At 42.7% G+C, this 18,795-nt stretch overlaps 1 long non-coding RNA gene across 4 annotated transcripts; it reads right to left on the bottom strand.

Annotated features, from left to right (window-relative positions):
- Window positions 1–2,723: 2,723 nt before the first annotated feature.
- LOC114231708 (uncharacterized) lies at window positions 2,724–15,155 on the bottom strand. Of its 4 annotated transcripts, XR_008558358.1 has the most exons (5): window positions 15,108–15,154; window positions 14,468–14,528; window positions 4,136–4,187; window positions 3,512–3,572; window positions 2,724–3,242 (listed from the first exon to the last, which is right to left on the bottom strand). It is a non-coding gene; the product is annotated as an uncharacterized LOC114231708 (long non-coding RNA). The 4 variants fall into 4 exon arrangements; XR_008558357.1 differs by lacking the exon at window positions 14,468–14,528 and having other exon boundaries at window positions 2,725–3,242; window positions 15,108–15,155; XR_008558359.1 differs by lacking the exons at window positions 14,468–14,528; window positions 15,108–15,154 and adding an exon at window positions 4,890–5,078 and having other exon boundaries at window positions 2,725–3,242.
- Between the last annotated feature and the right edge of the window lie 3,640 nt (window positions 15,156–18,795).

Genomic DNA, 18,795 nt, shown 5'->3' on the forward strand with positions numbered 1-18,795 from the left:
ATATTTTCTGAAAAATATACTTGTCCTTGATCTTCAGGTGCAGAGGCCTGTCTTCTCTACTGTTCAAGAGGATATAAAGTATTCCCTGAGAGGGAAGGTGTGGGATACTCTGCATGTTCATTAAGGCTAAGCTAAAAAGCAGGAGACAGAGCCCATCTCCTCAGCCTCATTAGGGATGAAGTGAGCTTTGGCAGGGGGTACATGATATCTATTTTTTAATAAGAGCTATAAGAGATGGTCACTTGAGCACCTAAAGGAAGCATTCAGGAACTAAACTAACTCCTTCCTTTTTCTAAGCACAAGCCCTGAGATACTCCAAACCCATGACCCCAACACAGTACACAGAGAAGACATTGCTCTGATAAATATTTATTAGGGCAAATCAATATTCTCCACAGGGCAGGAATTATTTTGTGGTAGGGAAGTCCTTCCCCTACAAAAGATCCAGAATCCTTTTCTAAATCGTAGAGACGGATCTCTGAACACCTTGGCTACAGCAGTGGTGAGAGCAGCAAGAGACCACTGGGCAGCTGGAGGTCTGCAGGTGAGGCACAGTCCCTTTGGGGGCACAGATTGGGGTTGCTTCCAACATAATAGTTGGTGCTTTACTGCCACAACTTTCTGGGGGTGTCTGTCCTTGTCTCTGAACACAGCTTCTTGGTCTTAGGACTTCGTATTTGTCACTTTACAGGAGAGAACCCTGGAGTTAAAAGGATGCCCCTGGACAGACTCTGCCTGGACCCACACTGCTGCCTTCTGCTGTGCTTTCCCAAACTTCACTGCAGAGGGAAGGGGCTCTTGAGGTCAGGTGATATCTACTGTATGATGATGCCCCAGTTTCTCCTCTAGAAAATCCCCAATGTCTGCTCTACTTTTAACTGGGCCTCTGCTCTGCACAGATGATACTGGGCTGTTTTTATTCCTGAAAGTTTTCTTGCTGTTTGTATTTTATCTCAGGATGAAGCCATTGAAAACAAGTGGTTTATTTCTGAACAGGCTTTCAGGAGGAGACTGTGCCTTCTGTGATGGGTTCTGGGAAGACTTGGTCCCAAGCCTCTCCTTTAATGTCAGGTCCCGAGTAGGAAATCTCTTCCTTCCAGGTAGGGATGTTCCCAAGCCTTCATTCCCTCCACCAAGCTCTTCTGATGTGGAGCCTGTGGGCCTCACTTTCTTTGCAGCTGCTGGGAAATTTTTATCTTGACACAACCTTGAGACATTCTTAGGGACACAAGGCTCCCGCCACTGCTTTATACCGACTCTTCTGTCCTTCAAATGGACATGCAGCACCTGGAGAGCTGCCCTGTCCACACTGGAGACACCCTGAGCATGAGTCAGGGAGGCTTTGCAAGTCAAGCTGTCTGATGCCATTGGCCTTGGGCCTGGCTCTGCTTTCTCTTCTTAAATTTCCACTTTAACTCAGCACTTAGTTGCTTCTGAGAGTTGCTGATTTAGGATCTTGGAGAACTGATGTTTTTGCTGGAAGGCATTCAGTTGTGATAGTAATTACTCCTTTATTCTCACTCACATTTATCCTTTGGGAGAGTCCCAGATTGCTGGTTGTCAAGAGATCACTCATTTTGCATTGAAGAGCATTAAGGTCTTCATCCTTGAACATGGAGATAGGTTGGGCATGGAGACAGGTTCTGATTTCTTCATCTCTTTGCCCTGACTGGAATTTACACTCTGATCCTTTGGCTCATGTCAGGCCCAGGATTGCCTTATGGCCAGCTTTGGGGGAAGAATGTTGGCTCTTGGAGGGTATCTCTGACTTGCTTTGCCAATGATGCTGTTTGTGACAGACAGAAGTGTTTGTCCAGCATCCTGAATTTTCTGAACTTCCTTTGCTAGCCCATGGGGGATATCAGAGGCTGATCTTATCAGGGCCCCCTGTCCTTCCTTGCCCATGAATAAGGTTGCAGGGTTAGGATGATTCAGAGTTTTAGAGCTTCCTTAAAGGGGCATATAGCCCCCTGACTTGGAGACCACCTCAGAAATCAGGTTGGCTGAGGAGGAAGATTTGGAATCATACATGGAATGGGAGGAAGCAATTTTCAATTTAAATATCTTTATGGATTCAAGGACTTTGGTGGGAAGGCCCTCACCATCCTCAAACATGGTAATGTGGGCTTCCAGAATTTGCTGTGAATCAGACTCAAGTAAAGCTCCTGGCACGTGTTCAGGCAGGATTCCGTGGTGCTAAATTTCTCTGTTTTATTTCATGTGGGATTTCACATAAAATGTCTCCTGGATAACATGCCATGGAGTATGCACAGTCACAGGGAGCTGAACCTCATTGATTTCCTCCAACTTCTTGCTCAAGTGTACTTTCTGGGCATTTTCTTGTTGTCTCTGACTTACACTCTGCCCTGACCCCATTGAATTTTTCCAGAGAGACTCTGTTTAAGTCTTTCTCAGAGTCATACTCCACATCCTGTACTTGATTGAAATTTCATTGTGCCAAGATGGACGGCAATGGGTCTCTGACACGAGCTTTCTGAGAGGAAGTGTGTGAAATCGACAGGCTTGGATGGTCAGTGCCTTGAGGGACATAAGTGGCCAATGCCCCAGTGCTGTCTGGAGATGAGTTCTCCAGAGCAGGCTTGGATGAGATGTGAATGGGTTTAGTCACAGTTAAACTGTAGTGTGGTGGTGGTAAAACAGACAAGGTTGGTGGTACATGATGATAAGATACAGATTCTGTGGAATTACCTTTCTGGGCCAAATCTGGGAAGGGGTTGATATCTTGGGTAATGAAGGAGTCAACAAAGATGATCTTCAGGGTCAGAGGGTTTCTGGTTGAACAGCAGCATCCATAGTCTTAGTACCAGGTGGTAGGGATATGGTTTATGGTAAGAGCGATGATGTACTGGGAATTCAGATGTCATGGGAGGTAAAATAACTGCTGGCAGAGTGTGAGCTGGTGATGATTTTAATGGGAAATGACCTAAGGGGGTCACTGGGTTAGGGGAGAAATTGGAGGAGTGTGTTGGGAAAGGCTCAAGCAGATGAGGTGGTATTAGGTCTCCTGGAGGGACTGCTGAGAAGGCAGGGGATGGGTGAATGATGGCTCAATCACAGGAGATGCAGAAGTCAAAGGGGCCACAGAGAGAGTAGCATCTTCCAGGGCCAATGAGGACTGCAGATGACCCATCTCAGCAGTTGCATCATTACATACCTCACAGGTGGGCTCTGGACATAACAGCTGACAAAAGCGGATGGTATAATGATGCTGGCCAAGGGGGCTGTAGGAGATAGGAGGTAGTCAGGACTAGAACAATAAAGGAGGATCTAATGACCTGGTGTGGTTGGGGCCACCTGAATCCTGTTGCCCTTTCACATTGCCCCATATCCATGACTTCACAATGCACTCAATAGCAATTGCCCCAAAGCCTCCTTCATATAATAATCCTATGGCAACCCAATCCATGACTATAGAAAGCTGCACTGAAGCCCTGAAATTGCATAGAACATGCTAAAGAGGGATTAGGGAAGGGGGAGAAAGGTTTCTCACCTTTTAAGGAGAGAAATCAGCATCTTTTTATCCTCTTCTTCCCTCTGGGAGTATCTTCTACCTAGGAAGCCAGGAGAGTGTGTTATATGTGGTGAAGGTGTAGAATCCCAGCAGTTATAGAGAGTCCCTTTATGGGAGACCATTGGGATATTAGACTCTGAAAGCCCCACGAGTCAGTAATTGAGGCCAAATATCAATGATAGTATTAATTGGGTTCCCATGTGTGTTGCTTCATTTATAAAGTGCTTACACATATATTATATTATCTGATGGCCAAAACCACTCTGTCACAGAGCAGGGGCTATGTCAAAAAGGAATCCGATAATTCTGAAGTTAAAATACTTTCATAGAGTCAGGAGACAGAAGTTCAACTCTGGATACCTACTTGGCAATACCCATTGCCCAGGTACATCAATACTTCATACCCTTGAACAGCAAAGCAGTGAATCTGAGAAGTGCCTCAGGTTCTCACTGTCTTCCCATGAACCTCTTCCTCTGAGGCCTCTAAACTGAGAGGAACTGTGTCGAGTAACTGACCTCATAGAAATCATGAAACTGGTTCCTCATGGAAAGGAGAGAAAGGGTCAACCTTAGGGAGCTCACATGGAGGGGGCAGAGCCTTACCTGTCTGTATCCCACTTTTCCTCCTCTTCTTGGCTCTGCCCTGACACTGACACTGAGAATGAAAGTAAAGAATGGGAGGTTGGGACTCATTTCTGTCACTCCTCCCCCTAGAAACTCAGACATTAATTATCCTGAATAATGTAACTAATTATTGAACTTTATATTCCTTCTTTTTGTCAAATTTTAAATATGTAAAATGTTTTCAGTTTTATCTTCTTTAAAAACTCAAAGAAATGTTTGTGTCCATGAGGTTCATGATTGGTCCTCAGTCATTAGTCCTGTGCTTAAGGAGGGCATAAAATCTGTGGCCAACAGTCTCATCTCTGCTCCCTCAGATAGGACCCTGTGACCTGGGACAGAGCTCCAGCTCCTGCCTCTGCTCAGAGGCTCCCAGGTGCTCAGTACTGCTTTCCTGATCAGCCCAAGGAAGGGTTGTTCCAGTTATGCCTGACTGGATGGAACTCTCATCTCTAGCAGATTCCAAACTCAATCTAGGGCCATTCAGGCATTATTTGGGGTTCTAGTCAGGAATTCTCCACCATACCCAGATGGTCTGTGAGCTTCAGATGGTAGCCTGAGTCCTCCCTGACCCCCTTAGCCCTGCCTGTTCTCTTTCCCTAGAAGATTGATGTTCTGTTCCTTCCTCAGACATCCCATCTTAGGTGTCTCTCTGACCCAACTTAACTCATTTATAAATGTGGGACTAGAAATGGAAATAAAAAATCTATATTGTGGCTTGTTCAGGGTTCATTACCTTTTGTGTGTGTTCATTTTTCCAGAATGTTTAGGTTAATAGAATTTTCACCAGGGAAGGGAAGAAGAGGAGGAGCAATCCCAACACACAGAGGTAAATTAGGGTGCGGTAACAATCTAAAGATTCTGAGCAGAAGCCCAGATAAAGCTCTGGGAGGCTATTCAGAAGTAGGCTGAAAGTCATTTTCTGAATGGCAATGCTGCCTGAGGCAACTGAGCTCTGAGGGTTCAGACTCTTGATTTCATAGCCAGGCCTGCATCACATAGCACTGAGGAGTCACAAAGGGTTTCTGAGCGTCGGGGAGGGTACACCTTCAAGAAGGTAAGTTTAGCTGAAACCGGTTTGGCTCAGTGGATAGAGCCTCGGCCTGCGGACTGAAAGGTCCCAGGTTCGATTCAGGTCAAGGGCACTACGTTGGTTGCGGGCACATCCCCAGTAGGGGGTGTGCAGGAGGCAGCTGATCGATGTTTCTCTCTCATCAATGTTTGTAACTCTCTATCCCTCTCCCTTCCTCTCTGTAAAAAAATCAATAAAATATATTTAAAAAAAAAGAAGGTAAGTTTAAAGCCTCTCCCCCACCCACCAACCTAGAAAATCCCTCCACTCATCTGGGGCCTCTGGTCCCTTTGCCCTACCCTGCCATGCTATTTTCCAACCCACTTTGTATCATATATATTTACCTTAATGAAATATTCAGCTTGTTCCATCTGTAACCTCATAATTACCTGATTTTCTATTTAAAGTTTGAAGATTTTGACTTGGGTCACCAAGTCCAGTACTTTGAATGTCTGAAATAGTGCTAGAATATTTGCTTATACCCAGACATTTACACTCAGGAACATGTATGTATTCAAATCTGTCTTTCCTATACAGTATTTTTGCCTTACCTGAACCTGTGTACAGGACTTCAAGTTATTTTACATTCATTTAGTTTTGCGACTAAATATAAAATTTCATTGTTTCAGTAAGTTATAAATCAATAATAAAAGTTTAAAATGTGATCTCTCCCAGGAATACATCTCACATATTTTACATATTTCTAACCCCTAGGTTTTGCAGTAAGCTCTCTCAGGGCATTTTAGCATGAAGGTGGCCAAGCTGGTGGTTGGTAGAGTCAGATCCCCATTCAACCCCAATTAGGGTACATCACCATACAGTCTAGTCCAGATTTCATACTGCACTTGGTTATATTGTCTCCGAGGAGGAGTATTTTCCAGAATCTCTGCTAGAATACTATGCTTCTATTTTAGGAGGCACATTAGAGATAAGTCATTAGTTTAGGATTCTCATAGGGTCTCAGTTTTCCAGGGAGGGTCCTCATTGTTCTCTCACTCCCATCCTGATCACTGTCCCTGGAATGAGCCACAGGCTGCAGACTTTTCAGGGTACCAAAATGGCTGAAGAACACATTCTGGGGCAAAATACATTAAAACTTTAGTTAAAGCTAGCTGTACTTCACCCATCATTTGTACAACAAACGTTTATTGAATTCTATTATGTAGTATTTCTAGTAGAAATATTAACAAAATAAGGCATTGCCTATGTACTCAGGCAGGTCTTGTGCACTAAGTGAAACCTGCAAACAACTCTGATGAAGTGATAAGAACTATGAAAGAAGTAGGCATAAGAATTCAAAACATAGATAAAATAAGTGGTTAAATGTTGTGCAAGGAGGCAGAGGAGAAAGGGATCAGGGAAAAAACTTCAGAGTTGGTGCCAACTGAGATAGGCATTATGAGGTCTCCCCCTTCCCATTCCTCTTCGTCCTCATCATTCTCCTCCTCTTCTTCCCTCTTTAGACTTTATTTTTAGAGCAGTTTTAGGTTCACAGCAAATATAGCAGAAAGTACAAAGTTTCTTATTGCCCTCTAACACCACACCACACACACAGCATCTTCCTCACTATTAACATTCAGCACCAGATTGGGACATTTGTTAAACTGAATCTCCATAGACAAATCATTATCAGCCTGCATCCATAATTTAGATTATGGTTCATACTTGGTGTCATGTGTCATATATTGTTTGGGTTTGGATCAATGTATGATGACATGTATTTACTATTGTAGTATGGTACAGAGTAGTGTCCTTGGCCTAAAAGTCCTGTCTGCTCTGCCTATTTATCCCATTCTTTACCCTAACACCTGGAAACCACTGAACTTTTTACTATCCCTTGAATTTTGCCATTTCCAGAATTTTACCTGGGGGACTAATACAGTGTGTAGCCTTTTCAGAATGACTTCTTTCACCTAGTAATATGTGTTTAAGATCCCTCCATGTTTCTGACCATAATGGTATGAAACTTTAAACCAATCAAAAAAATAAACTAACACACAAAAACATGGAAGCTTAAATAACATGTCACTAAACAATAAATGACTTAGCAATGAGATCAAGGAAGAAATTGAAATATATCTTGAAAGAAATGAAAATGAGAACACAACAACCTCAAATCACAGCAAAGGCAGTCATAAGAGGGAAAGTCATAGCATTACAGGCCCATCTCAAGAAACAAGAAAATTCTAAAATAAACAATCTAACTTTACCCTTAAAGGAACTTGAAAAAGAAAAACAAAGTCCAAAGTGAATAGTAGAAAAGAATAATGATGAGAGCAGAATTAAACAAAAATTTAAAAAATACAGTATGAAAGTTCAATGAAACCAAAAGCTGTTTATTTGAAAATATAAACAATACTGACCAATCTTTAATAGACTCAAGAAAAAAAGGGAGAAGACCCAAATAAATAATATCAGAATTGAAAGAGGAGAAGTAACAACTGACACTAAAGCCTCACAAAAGTTTGAAAGGAATTATTATGAACAACTATATGCCAACAAATTGGACATTCTGGGCAAAATGGGTAAATTCATAGAAACAGATAATATTCCAAAATTGAATCAGGAAGAATTAGAAAATATGAATAGATAAATTACATAACTAGTGAACCTAAAGCAGTAATAAAAAACAAACAAACAAACAAAAAAAACCTCCCAACAAACAAAGTTTTGGACTGGATGGCTTCATAGGTAATTTTACCATTCAAAAAAGAACTATCACCTATCCTCAAACTATTAAAAAAAATTCAAGAAGAAGGAAGACTCCCAAGCTCATTTTATGAGGTAAGCATTATCCTAATTCCAAAACCAGATAAAGACATTACAATGAAAGAAATTATAGGCCAAAATCTCTTATGAACATAGATGCTAAAATTCTCAACAAAATATTAGCAAGCTGGATCCAGCAATACATTAAAAAGATCATATACCATGATGAAGTTTGATTTATTATTGGGATGCAAGGTTAGTACAATATTTGCAAATCAATAAACATGATACACTACATAAACAACATGAAGGTGAAATAGTCCCTATTGGCCCTCTGTTTCCTTATGGAGAAATAACCTCATATCGCCTTTCCTCCACATCACCTTTCCCTTCTTCTTTGGATGCTCCAATCTTTTTGATATTTTTCTTACCAGCCTGCGCTCCACTTAAATTTTAAATAGCTTTGACCTTAATCATATGGATATGAATAAGAACAAGCTTCCACTTGTCCTTTTTGGTCACTTTTGCTTCAGTGACCTGAGTGGGGTTTCTAAGAAAACCCCCTTATGTTAGGAAGACTTCTAAGAAAGTTGCAACGATTCCCACAGCTTTGGATATTTACACTCTTGAGTGATTACTTTTTCCCTTGAGTGTATAGACTAGACTTAATGATTTGCTTCTGAATCATAACATAAGGGAAAAGTAATAGGATGTCATTTCCATTACTAGCTTACAAACGGTGGTAACTTCTGTCTTGTTAGCAGACTCTCTCTTGACTTTGATGAAGCAAGCTACTGTATTGGAGAGGCCGAGAGGGCAAGGTGCCCTCTAGCCATCAGCCAGCAAGGAATCCAGGACCTCAGTCCAACACACCTTAAGGAACTGAATCCTGACAACAAATATATAAATGAGCACTCAAGTGGGTTTCTCCCCAGTTGAGCCTTCAGATGAAACTGCAGCCAGTCCCAGCTGATACCAAAATTGCTGCCTTGTGAGAGAACTTGAAACAGAGAACTCAGGTAGGTCTTGCCTGTATTCTGGGCCCATAAAACCTGTGAGATAATAAATGTGTATTTTTATGGCACTTAATATTTGGGTACCAGTTATATAGCAAGAGATCATTAAAATATCCCTCATTTATTATAACCTTGGTGTATGATGTAGTGTGGTAGGAAGGCATGCAAAAAAATAGGAGGACAACCTTTCTGACTACATTCTTGGAGATACTGTCTTCATGCTCAATGATTATCCCACATACTCTTACGTTGAAATGGTTTCATTGTCTTCTACCAAGCCCTGACTAGTTTATTGGAGGTGAGGTCCAGGTAAGTTTTGTGTTGGTTAGAAATGATGGCCAGAATGAGGTCAATAATGAGATCATTTTTCTCCTCATTTTTTTTTAACCTTTCCCACTCTATCTATCATGGCTGTTTACTTACTTTCTGTCTTTTATTTCTTCCAAATTCTGGGTGGCTTCCTGGTGGCTTCCTGGTGACCATTCCTACAAATGATGGCTGGGTGACCTCTTGTTTTTACAACAATGCTATCAAACTATAAGCTATGGATCCTTCAGAGATTTCTATGAGGAGCAAGAAGAGATGTCCTTGTTCTTCACAGTGGTTTCACAAACAGGGAGACCTCATCGTCATGTTCAAAATCTGCCTCCCTATAGATTCACGTTTCATTTTTAACAGATTTGTCAGCTGACCCACCTATTTCCTATACCCTGCTCTGGCTAACCCAGTGCCCATAATTGCACTACCCATCCTTACACACCTCACTCTATGACCACCCATCCGTGATACTCTGGAACAGCAACTTTTTCCAAATGAAAGTAAGTCATTATTTTCAGAAAAATATTCTTATCCCTGGTTCTTTTCAAAACTGAAAGTTCTGTCCTGCCTCCTCCTCTGGTAAGTGTAGAGGAAGCAGAAATGGTGAACTGCTACCAATTTTTATTTGAGTAAGGCAAGATGTAGGGAACATGTGCTAGCACCCCAACTTAATAAGGGAGAGGGGGTTCTTAAGAGCAGGTGACTTTTACTCAACACCAAGAAATCTAAGAGGAAGATTTCTCCCACTAACCAAATAGCCTAAATAGACTCCTTCCCTACTTCCAGCCCCCAAATTTACTGGAGGCAGCAAGAGGCAAATTCTGGCTATACTATGCCAGAGTATCTCATCCCACCATACAATTGTATATAATTCAAGATAGTGAGGGAGCAAATAAAAAGACGGTTTGAGCCAACTTCTGAATTTAAGGTGTGTTGTATGTTGTTGTTTTTTTCACTTTGAAAAGGCCTGAAAGTTTTTAGAGTAAAATGTTTGTACTTAATAAAAATATTTTAAATACAGGGCATCTGTATTTAAAAAACAGGAAGAGGAAATCAGTAAGAACTGAATTAACACCTTCCTTTTTAAACAAAGTCCAGGGATAAGGAAAACCCACAACATAATACAGTACGCAGAGCATATCATTCCCCATTAGAGAAAAAAAATATTGATGAGGATTCAATATTTTTGGATGTGCTAAAATTGTTCTCATCAGAGGATGAGTTATGGGGGGAAATGTGGTCTTTCTCAACAAAGACTGAATGATTTCTTTGGTGAAATTGTTTTTCCTCTCAGTGCTGCAGCGTGTTTTCTGTTTGAATAGAAGGGTCCAATTTCTGAACACATTTTTCTTTCTCAGGGGTGAGGGTGGCTGGAGGGTCCTGGCACACTGGATATATGCAGGTGGGTCTTGTATGGAGCACAGGTTCCTTAAAGTATTGGGGAAGGGCATTGACTCTGGCATATAGCTGGTCCTTGAAGGCTACAACTTCCTGGAGAGGTCTGATTCTGACTTTGCTCTTTCTAGCTCTTTGAAGACAACTTTGGTCAGTGACAGCTTCTTGATTGCAGCTCTTGGTGCTTGTCCATTTCTTTTGCTCTGCATCAGAGAGAGCCCCATAGTTGGAGGATCTACCTGAACCTGATGTTCCTTCTTCTGTTGATTTAACTCCAAAGTTGTAGGTTTGTACCTACATGCCAGTTTCTCCCCTAGGAATTTCCTAATGGCCATCATGAGGATAACCCTAGACAAGCTCTACCTGGGCCCACACTGCTGTCTTCTGTAGAGCTTTATCAAACTTCACTACAGAGGGAAGGGCTTTTGAGGGCAGGTGATATCTACTACAAGTGCATGCCGATGCCCAAGTTTCTACTCTAGGAACAGCCCAGTAAAAGTAGGACTGCTTTTAATTGGGCCTCTGCTCTGCACAGATGATATGAGGCTGACCTTTTTCTGGGAGTTTTCTTGTTCTCCCCATTTTATCCCAGGACAAAGCCATTGGAAAAAGTGCTTAATTTTATTACTGAAAAAGCTTTCAGGAGGAGACTGTGCCTCCTGTGATAGGGTCTGGGGACACTTGCTCCCAAGCTTCTCCTCTAACACGTCCTGAGTCCACCTTAGAAATCAGGTTGTTTGAGGACAAAGAATTGGACTGAAACAAGGAATGTGAGGACATAACTTTCAATTTAAAGTTCCTATGATTCAAGGAAGGCCCCACACCATCCTCAAATTAAACTTGGTAACATGGGCTTCCAGAGTCTAGTGTGCACTGGAATCAAGGAAGGAATGTGTTCAGGCAGTTTTCCCCACCTACTGTTTTATTTCAGTGTGGCATTGAATCCACAGAAAGTGTCTGCTGGATAACATGTCATGGACTATGCACAGTTGCAGGTAGCTGACCCTCATTGATTTCCTCAGAATTCTTGCTCAAGTGTACTTTCAGGGCATTTTCTGGTTGTCTCTGACTTACATTCTGCCCTGACACTGTTGAATTTGCTCCTGAGAGTCTTATCATGTATCTAGGTCTTTCTCAGAATCATATGCCACATCCTTATCTGAAGAGCTCTCTCATCACTCAACAGATGATGTTTTCAGCCATCCTCTGAGCTGTCTCCCTCATCCTTCCTCTTGTTGTCCTCTAGCTGAAGCATTTCTGAGCCCTTCTCTTAGAAGCTTCCTTGTTGGCCCAATCCAACATTTAGATTTTTGCTACTCTAACCCTTATACACAGAAATCCATTAAAGGATATACTTTTTCTTTGACTCAGCTATCTCTGAACAATTGCTCAGAAGCCTCGTCAGTGACAAAGACTCATGGATCCCACAGAGCAGGCCCCACCAGTGTTGGATGAGCCTCTTTCAAAGGTGATGCTTTAGTTTCCCCTAAGTTCACTGCTGAGAGGAAACTCTACAGTAAGGATGGAGATTGAAACATGGGCCTGGAAGCACCAGCAGTAAGGAGAGTTGGAAGCTGAAGGACAAAATTCTTCCTGAGATCTTTGGACCACACAGGGTAAACCCCACACATTTTCCTGTTGTTTCTGCAACACAGTCCATTCCAGAAAAGGTGGAACAGTCTGATTCATTCAGGAATCTATAGAAATACACTCCACAGCTACTAATCTGGGATATAGGACTTCATGGTAGGATTGGGCATGGGCATTGAAGGTGGGCATGGGGTTGGATCTGAGTGAGAGGTAGGGGCTGGATTTGGGGAAGGGTTTGAGGCAATAGTTATGGATGGATGTCAGGCAAGGATGCAGGTAGAGGGAAGGGAAGTACTGGAGATTCTTGGCCTGTAAATGCATTTGAGATTTTTATTGAAAATGCACATTGTGGAATAGTTACCTGAGACATTGGGTACAAAGTACAAGGACTTCCTATGCATAGATGGAAGATCACCAAAAATCTAGATACGTTTTTGCTAAATGGTCCTCCCAAATCTTAGACTATGAGTACAATGGATGGACAGGAAGTTCCTTTGATTTTCCTTTGTTGCTCCAGAAAGGAAGGGGCACTATTGAGTCATGCTCATCAGCAAAGGAATTTATCACTTTTCCTGAAGAATTTAGATTGTAGTCTGACTTAAATTGTTTTGGAAAAGAATCTTTTTTCTTTTCCTTTTCTTCCACATAAGGAACTCATCTCTCTTTTGCACTTGTCTTTTCAGGAGTATTGGCACATCAGGGCTGAGAAATGACAAGAGTCCAAGTTTGGCTACAGGGTCTCCCACAGAAGAGATCTTTGAAAAATTGAGGGCAAGAGCTTCTTGGTTGAAATCACATTGTCCTAAGAGACGTCTTTGGCAATAGCATACTGACAAGTAAAGTCTGAAATTGACAGACTTGGATGTCAGTGCCTTGTGGTACATAAGTGGACAATGTCTCAGTGCTGTCCGGGGATGAGTTCTCCAGAGCAGGCTTGGATGAGATATGAATGGATTTAGGTTGAGTCACAGTTAAACTGTAGTGTGGTGGTGGTGAAACAGACAAGGTTGGTGGTATATGAAGATAAGTAACTAAGTGGGATTCACTGAATGGGACATCTGAAAAGGGGTGGTATCTTAGGTAATGGAGGAATCAAGAAAGATTGTATTTAGGGTCAGAGGAATTTCTGGTTGGACAACAGTGTCTGTACTCTCAATTTCTGGTTGGACAACAGTGTCTGTACTCTCTGAGTATTGTGTGGTGGGAGAAAGGGTATAAAGATTTTGGGGTGGGGAATTGTCAATTGAGAATTTGGATTCTAAGGAAGGAAAAGGCTCTGGAGGCAAAGTTCGACCCAGTGTTGAGGTTGATATAAAATTACCCAAGGGAGTAATTAGGTTAGGGCAATGTTTTTCAACCTTTTTCATCTCATGGCACACATAAATTAATTACTAAAATTCTGCAGCACACTAAAATATATATTTTTTGCCAATCTTACAAAAAAAAAGGCATAATTTTGATCCATTCACAACAGATAGCTATTGTTGTATTGGCTATTATATATTTTTTATTTGACAATCTAAGGGAAAAGAGGCCAATGCCCCTGACAAAATAGTCAGGTATTCCATATTTTAAAAATTCATGTGTCACACCAGTGTGCATCCGACGACATATCAGTGGGCTAAGTCATACGGGTTGAAAATCGCTGCGTTAGGGAAGAGAATCGGGCTTGGGAGTTACAAAAGTCTTAGGCAGAAGAAGTGGTATTAGGTCTCTTGGAAGGAGTGCTGAAAAGCCAGGTGACTAAGAGAACAATGGCTCAGTCACAGAAGCTGTGGAAGCCAAAAGGGAAACAGAAGGAGCAGCATCTTCCAGGGCCAATGAGGATAGAAGTTGATCCATTTCAGTGGTTGAATTATTACACACCTCACAGGAGGCTCCTGGACAAAACAGCTGATGAAAGTGGATGGTATCATGATGCTGGCTCAGGGAGCTGCAGGAGACAGGAGATACAAAGCTGCAGCCAGGACCAGAACAAGGAAAGGAGGACCTACTGGTGTGGTGGGATGGGGCCATCTGAAGCCTGCTGCCCCTTTATATTGCCCTGCTTTCATGAATTCAGAATGCACTCAACTGCACTCAGCCCAAAACTTCCACTCACATCTCCATTCCTTTGGCAACCCCCTCCCATGACTTTGGAAGGCTGCACTGAATCTCTGGAGGTGCATAGAACATGCTAAAGAGGAATCAGGGAAGGGAAGAAAGATTTCTCACCTTTTAAGGAGATAAATCAGCATCTTTTTACCCTCTTCTTCCCTCTGGTAGTATCTGCAACCTGGGAAACCAGGTGAGTAGGTTATATGAGGTGAAGGTATTGAATCACAGCGATTATAGAGGAGTCCCTTTATGGGAGACCATTGAGATATTAGACTCTGAAAGCCGCATGAGTCAGTAGATGATATCAAATGTCAATGATAATAAGGTTCCCCTGTGTGTTGCTTCATTTATAAAGTACTTTCACATGCATTATCTTATTTGATGCTCAAAACCACTCTGTGGAACAGACAGGTCAGTCGTTACAACAAGGAGGGAGCTAATCATCCTGAAGTAAAAGTATTTTCACAAGGTCAGGAGACAGAAATGCTGATTTTTGATACCTACTAGGCAACACCCATGGCCCAGGCTCACCACTGCTTCATACCCAGGGAGAGCAAAGCAAGGAATCTGAGAAGTGTCTCAGGTTATGACTTTCTTCCCAAGAGCCTCTCCTCTGAGGTTTTTTTGTTTGTTTGTTTGTTTGTTTGTTTTTTGAGAGGAACTGTGTCTAGCACCTGACATCATAGAAATCATGAACCTGGTTCCTCATGGAGAGAGTTACTCTTGGGGAGCTCAGATGGAATAGGCAGAGCCTTACCTTTCAGTGTCCCACCTTTCTTTCTATTCTTGGCTCTGTGATAATGCTGAGGAAAGAAAAAAGAGAATAATTTCTGTCACTCCTCTCTCTAGGAAACTCAGACATTCATAATCTAAGAATCATATGATGCTATTTTAATTACTAGAATTTTGTGTTCCTTTTTATCAATTTTTACAGCTTTAAAATATTTTTATTTTTTCTTCTTTGATAAACTCACAGAAGAATTTTTTCTATGAGGTGCACAATTAATGCTCTCAATAAGGGCATATAATCGGAGCCCTACAGTGACATATCTGTTCCTTTAGATAGAACCTGTAACCTGGGACAGAGCTCAGGGTCTAGCCTCTACACAGAGGCTCTCAGTGGCTCAGTATTATTACTCTTGTGATTAGCTCAACACAGATTCCTTAGGGCAGGAATTATTTTGTGGTGGGAAAGTCCTTTCCAGGTAAAAGATCCAGAATCATAGAGATGGATCTCTGAATACCATAGTTACAGCAGTGGTGAGAGCAGCAGGACGCCACTGGGCAGCTGCAGGCCTGCAGGTGGAGCTTGGATGGGGCACAGTTCCCCTCCGGGGCACAGATTGGGGTTGCTTCTGACATAATATATGGTCCTTTCCTGCCACAACTTTCTGGGGGTGTCTGTCCTTGTCTCTGAACACAGCTTCTTGGTCTTAGGACTTCGTATTTGTCACTTTACAGGAGAGAACCCTGGAGTTGAAAGGATGCCCCTGGACAGGCTCTGCCTGGACCCACACTGCTGCCTTCTGCTGTGCTTTCCCAAACTTCACTGCAGAGGGAAGGGGCTCTTGAGGTCAGGTGATATCTACTGTATGATGATGCCCCAGTTTCTTCTCTAGAAAATCCCCCATGTCTGCTCTACTTTTAACTGGGCCTCTGCTCTGCACAGATGACACTGGGCTGCTTTTTTCCTGGAAGTTTTCTTGCTGTTTGCATTTTATCTCAGGATGAAGCCATTGAAAACAAGTGGTTTATTTTATTTCTGAACAGGCTTTCAGGAGGAGACTGTGCCTTCTGTGATGGGTTCTGGGAAGACTTGGTCCCAAGCCTCTCCTTTAATGGCAGGTCCTGAGTTGGAAATCTCTTCCTTCCAGGTTGGGATGTTCCCAAGCCTGCATTCCCAATAGTAAGCTCTTCTGGTTTGGACACAGTGGGCCTCACTTTCTTTGCAGCTGCTGGGAAATTCTTATTCTGGCACAACCTTGAGATATTCTTAGGGACCCAAGGCTCCTGTGGCTGCTCCATACTGACTCCTCTGTTCCCCAAATGGACATGCAGCACCTGGTGAGCAGCCCCGTCCACACTGGAGACACCCTGAGCATGAGTCAGGGAGGCTTTGTTAGTCAAGCTGTCTGAGGCATGGGACACATGAGTGCATTGGCCTTGGGCCTGGCTCTGCTTCCTCTTCTTCAATTTCCACTTTAACTCGGCACTTAGTTGCTTCTGATGGTCTGTTGATTTAGGATCTTGGAGAACTGATGTTTTCGCTGGGAGGCTTTCAGTTGTCACAGTAGTTACTCCTTTACTCTCACTCACATTTATCCTTTGGGAGATCCCCAGCTTGCTGGTTGTCAATAGATCACTCATTTTGGATTGAAGAGCATCAAAGTCCTCATCCTTAGACATAGAGATAGGTTGGGCATGGAGACAGGTTCTGATTTCTTCATCTCTTTGCCCTGACTGGAATTTACACTTTGGTCATTTGGTTCATGTCTGGCCCAGGATTGCCTTATGGGCAGCTTCAAGAATTTGGCTCTTGGAGAATGTCTCTGACTTGCTTTGCCAATGATGCTGTTTGTGACAGGCAGAAGTGCCTGTCCAGCATCCTGAATTTTCTGAACTTCCTCTGCCAGCCACTAGGTGTTTTGGATAGTGATCATATCAGGGTCCCCTGTCCTTCCTTGCCCACGAATGAGGTGGCAGAGTGAGAATGATTCAGAGTTTTAGAGCTTCGTTTTAGGGCATGAAGCCCCCTGATTTGGAGGCCACCTCAGAAATCAGGTTGGTGGAGTAGGAAAATTTGGAATTGAACAAGGAATGGGATAAAGTATCTTTTAATTAAAACATCTCTGTGGATTCAAGGACTTTGGCAGGAAGACTTTCACACCATCCTCAAATTAAACAAGGTAATGTGGGCTTCCAGAATCTGCTGTGCACCAGACTCAAGGAAGTAAAGCTCCTGATGGTGCCATACTTCTTTGTTTTATTTTGGAGTAATATTTTACAGAAAATGTCTGCTGTATAACATACCATGGACTATGCACAGTCACAGGGAGCTTCCCCTCATTGATTTCCTCAAACTTCTTACTCAAGTGTATTTTAGGGCATTTTCTGGTTGTCTCTGATTTACACTCTCCCCTCACAGTATTGAATTTGTTTCTAACAGATTCATTATATAGCTGTTTAGGTTTTCCTCAGAGTCATACCTCACATCCTGAAAATGATTGAAATTCTGTTGTGCCAACGTAGACAGCAAGCTTCCTGACAGGAAAAGTCTGAAATCGACAGGCTTGGATGGTCAGTGCCTTGAGGGACATAAGTGACCAATGCCCCAGTGCTGTCTGGAGATGAGTTCTCCACAGCTGGCTTTGATGAGATGTGAATGGATTTAGTTTGAGTTACAGTTAAACTGTAGTGTGGTGCTGGTGAAACAGAAGGTTAGTGGTCCATGATTAGTCACTGATACTGTGGGATTCAAAGCCAGGGGAAGGGGTTGATATCTTGGTTAATTGAAAGGTCAAGAAAGATGGCATTCAGAGTCAGAAGTGTTTTCTCATTCTGAGTATCGTGTGGTGGGAGAAAGGGAAAGGCAAGAGGTGGAGGTGGGAAACTGTCTACTGGGAATGCGTATTCCAAGGGAGCAGAAATATCTTCAGGCAGAGAATGAACTAGTGATGACTGTGAAGGAAAATCACCTAAGGGTGTCAGTAGGTTAGGGAAAGATTAGGGGAGGGGGGTGGTGGTGGGAAAGGCTCAGGCAGAGGAGATGGTATTAGTTATCCTGGAGGGACTGCTGAGAAGGCAGGGGACAGAGTGAAATTTGATTCAGTCACAGGAGCTGTGGAAACCAAAGGGGACACAGAGAGAGTAGAATCTTCAAGGGCCAATGAGGACAGCAGCCAATCCAACTCAGCTGGTTGCATTGTTACACACATCACAGGAAGGGTCTGCACGTAACAGCTGAGGAAAGCGGATGGTGTCATGATGTTGGCCTAGGGGGCTGCAGGAGACAGGAGGTGCAAAATTGCAGCCAGGACCAACCAGAGCAAGGAAAGGAGGACCTACTGGCTTTATTTGTGGGGTGGGGCACATTAAGCCTGCTGCCTTTTCATATTGCCCCACCATGAGGTCACAATGCACTCAATTGCGCTCATCTCAAAGCCTTCACTCACATACCTGTTCCTATGGCAACTCCATTCCATGACTATAGAAAGCTGCATTGAATCCTTGAAATTGCATAGAATATGCTAAAGAGGGGTCAGGAAAGAAGGAAAATTACTGGTCACCTTTTAAGTTGAGAAATCAATGTCTTTTTCTCCTCTTTTTCCCTCTGCAACCTGGGAAACTAGGAGAGTGTGTTATATGTGGTGAAGGTGTTGAATCCCAGCTATTTTAGAGAGTCCCTTTATGAGAGACCATTGGCATATTGGACTCTGAAAGCCCCA

Source organism: Eptesicus fuscus, chromosome 15 (assembly GCF_027574615.1).
Source record: "Eptesicus fuscus isolate TK198812 chromosome 15, DD_ASM_mEF_20220401, whole genome shotgun sequence".
Classification (NCBI taxonomy): Eukaryota; Metazoa; Chordata; class Mammalia; order Chiroptera; family Vespertilionidae; genus Eptesicus; species Eptesicus fuscus.